The sequence below is a fragment of the Pyxicephalus adspersus genome, chromosome 2 (genome assembly GCF_032062135.1).
Source record: "Pyxicephalus adspersus chromosome 2, UCB_Pads_2.0, whole genome shotgun sequence".
NCBI classification, from domain to species: domain Eukaryota; kingdom Metazoa; phylum Chordata; class Amphibia; order Anura; family Pyxicephalidae; genus Pyxicephalus; species Pyxicephalus adspersus.
In genome coordinates, this window is record NC_092859.1 from 75,999,760 (window position 1) to 76,007,122 (window position 7,363).

Consider the following 7,363-nt stretch of genomic DNA (forward strand, 5'->3'; position numbering starts at 1 on the left):
TAGATTAAAGTTATTGTCATGTAATGGGATAAAGAGAACAATGTTAAGTGTTATTGTGAATTGGGATCCCTATTGTTAATGGGTTTCCAGCATCCTGTGGGGTCTGCTAATTCTGCCTGTATATGTGATCCTACAAGTACAACCTAATAAATGTCAACCTGTGGATGTGTAAAGACTTTATGGAATTTAATGTATGTTTTACTTAATAACAATTATGGGAACTGCTGTTAAAGGTAAATACATGCTACCAATAACTTCAGTGATTATTAGATTTATGTGCTTATGGTATTATCACCAGGCTCCAGAGGCACACTTATATCACCACTTACCTTGTTTTCTTTAAGAAAGAGACCTGTCAGTCCTATTGTAACCCTCAGGACTAATTGTCAGTGCTCAGAGTATTGGTATTGACACTTTACAGGTGGTAAGAAAAACTTCTTTCTTAATTTTGTAATAGAAAAATCAGTGAGTAGATATTTTAGATTTTAAAACTTATTATATATTAAGTTTTTTTAAGTATTATTACTGAAAACTTTAAGTCAACATTGGCTACATACATGTCCTAAAATGCAAAAAGTATTAATACGGTGACCATATGAAACATATCTGTTTAGATAAAGGACAGAAGGAGAAAAGGTAGGCTTTTTTTGAAGGCACGGAGAAGGTGATTATATATAAAATAAATGTAATTGGAGTACAAAAAATCTTTAAAATAGTAATAAAACAAAAATGTAACAGAATTGCATAATAAAGTATTATATCCACACTATATTTAGTGATAAAAAAATCACAGACTTGCATATAAGTAATAGATCAAGAAACGGGGTCTCACCCAACACATTTTGCCCAGATGGGCTTCCTCAGGGGATATAGAGACCCTAGGATAATTTAAGGTCACATTTATATTGGATATAAAGATAACAATATCATATTGGTACATAATCATATGATTAAAGAGACAGCAACTCTTGCAGCAATCAGGGCATTTAGAAAAACTGTGATTTTGATAAAGATAAAGACTTACTAAAATAGTGTTGGAATTATGCCAGTACAGTGATAATGGAATAAACCCTTATTAGTGTAGCAATTGCAAAGGCACTGCTGATCTAAAGGAAAAAAGGATACTTTTATGTATAAAGAAAATCAACCATATTAGGAAGGATAATTAGATTAATTCATAAATAGAAAGGTCTTACTTGGGTAACTCAGGTAAAAGCTTGATGGTATATTTGAAGTTTATAGCTATCTAGGGGTGTTGATATGAGATAAATCTGAAGAGTGGACAATATTAAACGTTAGAGTATATAGTAGTATTAAGGAAGAGATAGTAGATTGATGTTGAATAATATAATATAGTATAGTCACAGCCAGATAGAATATATATGGTTGTTTGTCAATTATAGATACATTAGGAGTTTGTTGTTCCTATAGGGCTATAACTGTAGATAAACCAAAGTATAAGGGATTAGGGATAATGTTACATATAGAGTTATCCTTACTTTTATTTAGAAATCTATTAAGTATAAATGTACCATTGCGTATGTGTGTAATAAATCAAAGAACCACAAGATGGCGTACCTTGACCATACATTGAACCCCATCGCACACACAGCTCCCAGACTTTTCGAGAGCTGCCCCAACTCTCTGGAATGGTCTTCCTCGTCCTATTCAGCTTGCCCCCACTTTCCACTCATTTAAAACAGCACTGAAAACCCATTTTTTCACACTTGCCTACCCATCTTCTGTCTTTTCAAACCGTCACTACTTCCCACCCCTACATATCTCCCCTCCTTTTGTGTTACTTCCCCCACCTCCTGGATTGTAAGCTCTTCGGGGCAGGGTCCTCTCCTCCTGTGTCAACATCTGTATTCGTCTTTCATTTGCAACCCCTAATTAATGTGCAGCGCTGAGTAATATGTTGGCCCTATATAAATCCTGTTTATTAACCACCCGGGCGTTTAGCCCGACCTAGCTACGATCGTTTAACCCGAGCTAAAGTCAGGGTGGCTAAAAATAGAAACAACATTGTATGACAATCAGATTACAACTGAAAAAAAACCCTATCCCCGCAGCTCCTCCGGAGACATCTTCTCTCTTCTTCATCTGGCGTGTGCAGTGACGATCTCCGGGGTTTCCCGATGACGTCGCTGCATGCGCCCGTGCAGGCGGGAGGCGCGGCGGGAAATACAAAAAAGCTGTATTGAGTCCAATACAAAGAAATCTTTATAAAATATATATATATTTGTATTATATATTTTCCTCATTTCTGACATTCCCCACAGAAGTCATACAAAATAATAAGAGATTGTGTATTTTTAGCCGTCGACCAGACTTCAAGGAGGGATTCATCAGGTGTAGGCACAGCAATAACACATGTTTTTATAAGGTCCCGTGGGCTCTGTAAGTCTTTAAGGCACAATGAGCTAATATTTAGGGCATTTGCCATCCTGACTATACTATTCTTTTCAGAATAAAAGGGGCCAGGAGCAAAGGGATCTTGCTCCTGAGCTCTTTTAGATACTGACAAACAAATCTCCCAGAATATTGTGGGGTCATCATCTTCAGCCTGTGGCAAGGCACTTTTCAGGGAGACTTCTTCTGAGTTCCTCTCTTTGTTCAGGGATTTGACACCTGCTTCACCCTCTTTGTCTTTGTTCAACACCGGAGAAGAAGCCTCAGGGACCCTTTTCACTCTGCTAGCGTGAATCCAGATTGTAGCCTCTTCTTTGAGAATCGCTGTTCTGGTGACTGTTACCACTCGGGTGGGTGGTCCAAACGAGAACTCAGTCTGTTTTCGTCCTTTTGCCAGGCGCTGAACTATCACCACGTCTCCTGGTTGGAAAGGATGCGTAGGTTCCTGTAGAGAGAAAGGAGAGGCACGAGCAACATCTTTTTCAACTTGATCTAAAGTTTCTACAAGTTTCCTCACATATTCTGCCTGTACTACTTCTAGATCCCCCTTTTCTATCACGGGGACCTTTGGACCATAAAGGGTAGGTAAGGGTCTTCCCATTAGGACCTCAAATGGTGAGTAACTAGTATTCTTGTTAGGCTGCATCTTAATTTCTGCTAGTGCTACAGGCAAAAACTTTTTCCAATTAGTGAATGTGCCTCCAGTAATTTTCCTTTTTTTCCCTAATTGTTCTATTCATCCTTTCTACTACCCCAGAACTCTGAGGGTGGTAAATGAGGTGAAACTTCCAGTCAATCCTAAGGGCTTTGGAAAGTTCCTTACATACGCTGGACGCAAAAGCTGGGCCATTACCTGATTTAATTTGAACAGAACATCCCCATCAAGGACTGTACCTTGATCTAAGGCTTGGTATAAAAAAATCTCTCCTAATGAGGTCAATGGTTGCCTGTGTTCCCCTATGGCCTAGACCATGATATTGTGCAATTAAAATTGGGGCGCTTGCAACTGGAATACATGGTTTCCCCTCTTTGCAGATAAGACCCGTATCAGTGTCTTGTACTGCACCTACCGACTGCCACTCAAACTTGTCACTACTTGTAGCCAAATCCTGGAGGCTTAGCAATAAATTGTCGGTAAAGGTAATTCCTGGAACTAGGGAGGGCATTTGAACTGTTGCTGTCTGTCTAATAGCGGCCTCTTTTGCTGCCTTATCAGCTAGGGCATTTTCTTTAGCTATGTCCGTTTGGAGGCCAGTATGTGGTTTACAATGGACAATAGCAACTTTGCTTGGTAATTGGATGGCGGCTAGGAGATCATGTACTAGGGTGAAATGTGAGATTAGCTTCCCATCTGCAGCTATGAAGCCTCTTCTCTGCCAGATTACCCCGTGATCATGTACAACCCCAAAGGCATATTTGGAATCAGTGTATAAATTTACATCTCTACCCCGCCTAAAGGATTTGACGGCAGAGGACAGCTCCTCCAAAGTGAGGGGGGCGTTCATGGACGCTGCGCCTGGATTAAGGGTGTTGGTGATACCTGACAGGAACCGGTTTGCAGCGTCGTCATCTGTTTCTTAGGGTGAGTAGAGGGTCCGGTAGAAGTTCCACTTCCATCACCTCTGACTTACCTTTCCGGAGTGTTCCAGTCGAGTCCTGCACCTCGGCAAGGGGGGTGTGGCCGGAGTGGAGCTTCCTGAAAAAGAAAGAGTTGCACTTCTCACCTTTCTCAAGATGTTCCACCTTAGAACGGAAGATGATGCACCTGGCGTCCTCCTCGAAGTGCTTTTTCAATCTCTTCTTGGTCTCTTCCAGGTCTCGCCTAACGTCCCAGCCACAGTGGTAGAGGTCCTGCAAGGACTGCAGCTCATGCTGCAGTCTCTTGAGTTCTCTCTTCCTTGCACACACCTGTTGGCATCCCCTTGCTTGAAAGAAGCTGTGGAGCTTGACTTTCATGAACTCCCACCAATCACTCACCTTTTCTAAATGCTCCTTGTCCTCCCTCCAGTTGACATACTCACCCCTCAGTTCCTCCATCAGTTCTTCCTTTTCCAGCAGGGCACAGTTCAGCTTCCAAGAGACCGGGCCCGGACCGAAGCCCTTGCCGAGGTCCCCCTGAAAGAGAATGGCCCTGTGGTCTGAGAAGAAGCAGGGAACCATGGAGGGGTTGTTGTACGTTACCTCTCTCGATGTAAAGATGAAGTCTATCCTTGAGCAGACGGATCCATCCGGGCTGCACCAGGAGTAGTTTGCAGCGCCGCTTCCGATGGAACCTACGACGTCCTTCAAGGAAGCTTCCGCCACCACCCCTTTGAGAAGGCGGGAGGTAACGTCCAACTTTGCCATGATGCCAGAGCTGCGCCCATCCTCCTCTATTGGGCAGTTGAAATCACCGCCCATTATTACAGCCCTGGTGGTTGCGAGTTGGCTGTCTCACCCTTGCTGAACCCCATACCACCCTACAATAACACCAATGCACCCTATCATCTGTCTCACCCTTGCTGAACCACATACCACCCTGCAAAAATACCAGTGCTATCCATCAAGTGCCTCACGATTCTTCAACCCATACTAACCTGCAAGAATACCATGGCACCCAATTACCTGTCTCAACCTTGCTGAACCCCATACCACCATGCAATAATACCAGTGCACCCCATCAATGGTCCCACACTGCTATTACTGCATATGGGTATGGGGTTAGACAAGGGTGAAAAGGGTAATGGGGTGCACTGTTATTATTGCAGGTAGGAATAGGGTTCAGCTGGGGTGAGACAGGGTATGGGGTGCACTGATATTATTGGAGGGTGGTAAAGGGCTCAGGAAGGATGAGAAAGGTGATTTGGTGCATTAGTATTACTGCAGGGTGGTATGGGGTTCAGCAAGGGTATGTCACCTCACAATAGGAGAGCACCCCATCACCTATCTCTCACTTGCTGAACCCCATATTAGCCTGCAATAACACTAGTAAAAAAACACCAGTCATCACTTTTTCTCAACCTTTCATATCCCCTGCAAAAATACCAGTTCACCCCATTATCTCTCTTACTCTTGCTGAACACCATACCACCCTGTAGTAATACCACTTCACCCCATCCCTTGTGTCACACTTCCTGAACAACATGCAACCTTGCAACAATACCAGTGCACCACATCACCTGATTCAACCTTGCTGAACCCTTTACCACCCTGCAATAATACCAGTGCATGCCATAACCAGTCTCACACTTCCTGAACCCCATAGTGCCCTGCAGTAATATTACTGCAACCCATCACCTGACTCAACCTTGTTAAACCACATACCCCCTTGCAATAATACCAATGAACCCCATCACTTGACTCAACCATGCTGAACCACATACCACCCTGTAATAAGCACTGGTGTTATTGCAGGGTGGTATAGGGTTCAAGAAGAGTGAGACAAGTAATGGGGTGAACTGGGATTATTGCAAGTGATATGGAAGGATGGGGAAAAGTGAAGACAGGTGTTTTGTATACTAGTGTTATTGCAGGGAAATATAAGGTTAAGCAAGGGAGACTTAGCTGATGGGTATTACAGAAATGAATGGAGGGTGATATGGGTGTTCAGGAAGGGTGAGAGTGGTATGGGCTGCACTGGTATTATTGCAAATCACACTTCTTGAACCCTCTACCCCCCCTGCAGTAATACCAGTGTACTCCATCACTAGTCTCCCACTTCTTCAACCCCATGCCACCCTGCAATAACACCATGGCACCACATCACCTGACTCACCCTTGCTGAACCTCATATAACCCTACAATATTACCAGTGCACCCCATTACTTGTTTCACATTTCCTGAACCCCCTGCAAAAATATCAGTGCACCGCATCACTTGTGACNGGGCACCAATCAATTATCAGTTATCTCACTCTTGCTGAACCCCATACCACCATACAATAATACCACTGCACCCTATCACCTAGCACCCTGTAAAAGTACCAGTGCAGCCCATCACCTGTCTCCCAGTTCTTGAACCCCTACCCCCCTGGAAAAATACCAGGGCACCCCATCATCTGTCTCAAGCTTGCTTAACTCCCAAACCACCCTGAAGTAATACCAGTGCACCTATCACCTGTATAACCCTTGCTGAACCCCATACCATCATGCAATATTACCACTGCACCGCATCACCTGTTTTAAAATTCTTGAATCCATACCACGGCACCCCTTTAGCTGTCTCAACATGCTGAACACCATACCATACCGCAATAAAACCAGTGCACACCATCGCTTGTCTCACACTGCTATTCCTGCAGATTGCTATGGGGTTAGACAAGGGTGAGATAGGTGATGGGGTGCACTGGAATTATTTCAGGGGATATAGTAGGATGGGGAAAAGTGAAGACATTTGTGTTGTATATTAGTGTTATTGCAGGGAAATATGGGGATCAGCAAAGGAGAGATAGGTGATGGGTTGCACAGGTATTATTGCAGGGTGAAATTGGGTTCAGCAAGGCTTAGGCAGATGGAGTGCACTGGTAATATTGCAGGGTGGTATGTGGTTCAGCAAGAGTGTGTTACCCCACAACAATAGGAGTGCACTCCATAATCTGTCACCACCTCCTGTGCCCCCAGATCACATAACAATAGGAAAGCACCCCATCACCTTTCTCACCCTCGCTGAAACCCATATTAGCCTGCAATAACACTAGTATAAAAAAAAAAATAAAAAAAGAGAAAAAACTTCCCCCCATTCTTTCATATCCCATGCTAAAATACCAGTTTAGGCCATTATCACTCTAAATCTTGCTGAACCCCATACCACCCTGCAGTAATACCAGTACACCCCATCACTCCTCCCACACTTCTTAACCACATGCCACCTTGCAATAAAACTAATGCACCCCATCATCTAACTCACCCTTGCTGAACCACATACCATCCTTCAATTATATTTATTTCTATGTGCTATTTTGGCAGGTGGGTAT

At 43.4% G+C, this 7,363-nt stretch overlaps 1 pseudogene; it reads right to left on the reverse strand.

The window, feature by feature from the left end:
* The window catches only part of LOC140322437 (uncharacterized), a 30,856-nt pseudogene extending 26,044 nt beyond the window's left edge, over positions 1–4,812 (reverse strand).
* Positions 4,813–7,363: the final 2,551 nt, after the last annotated feature.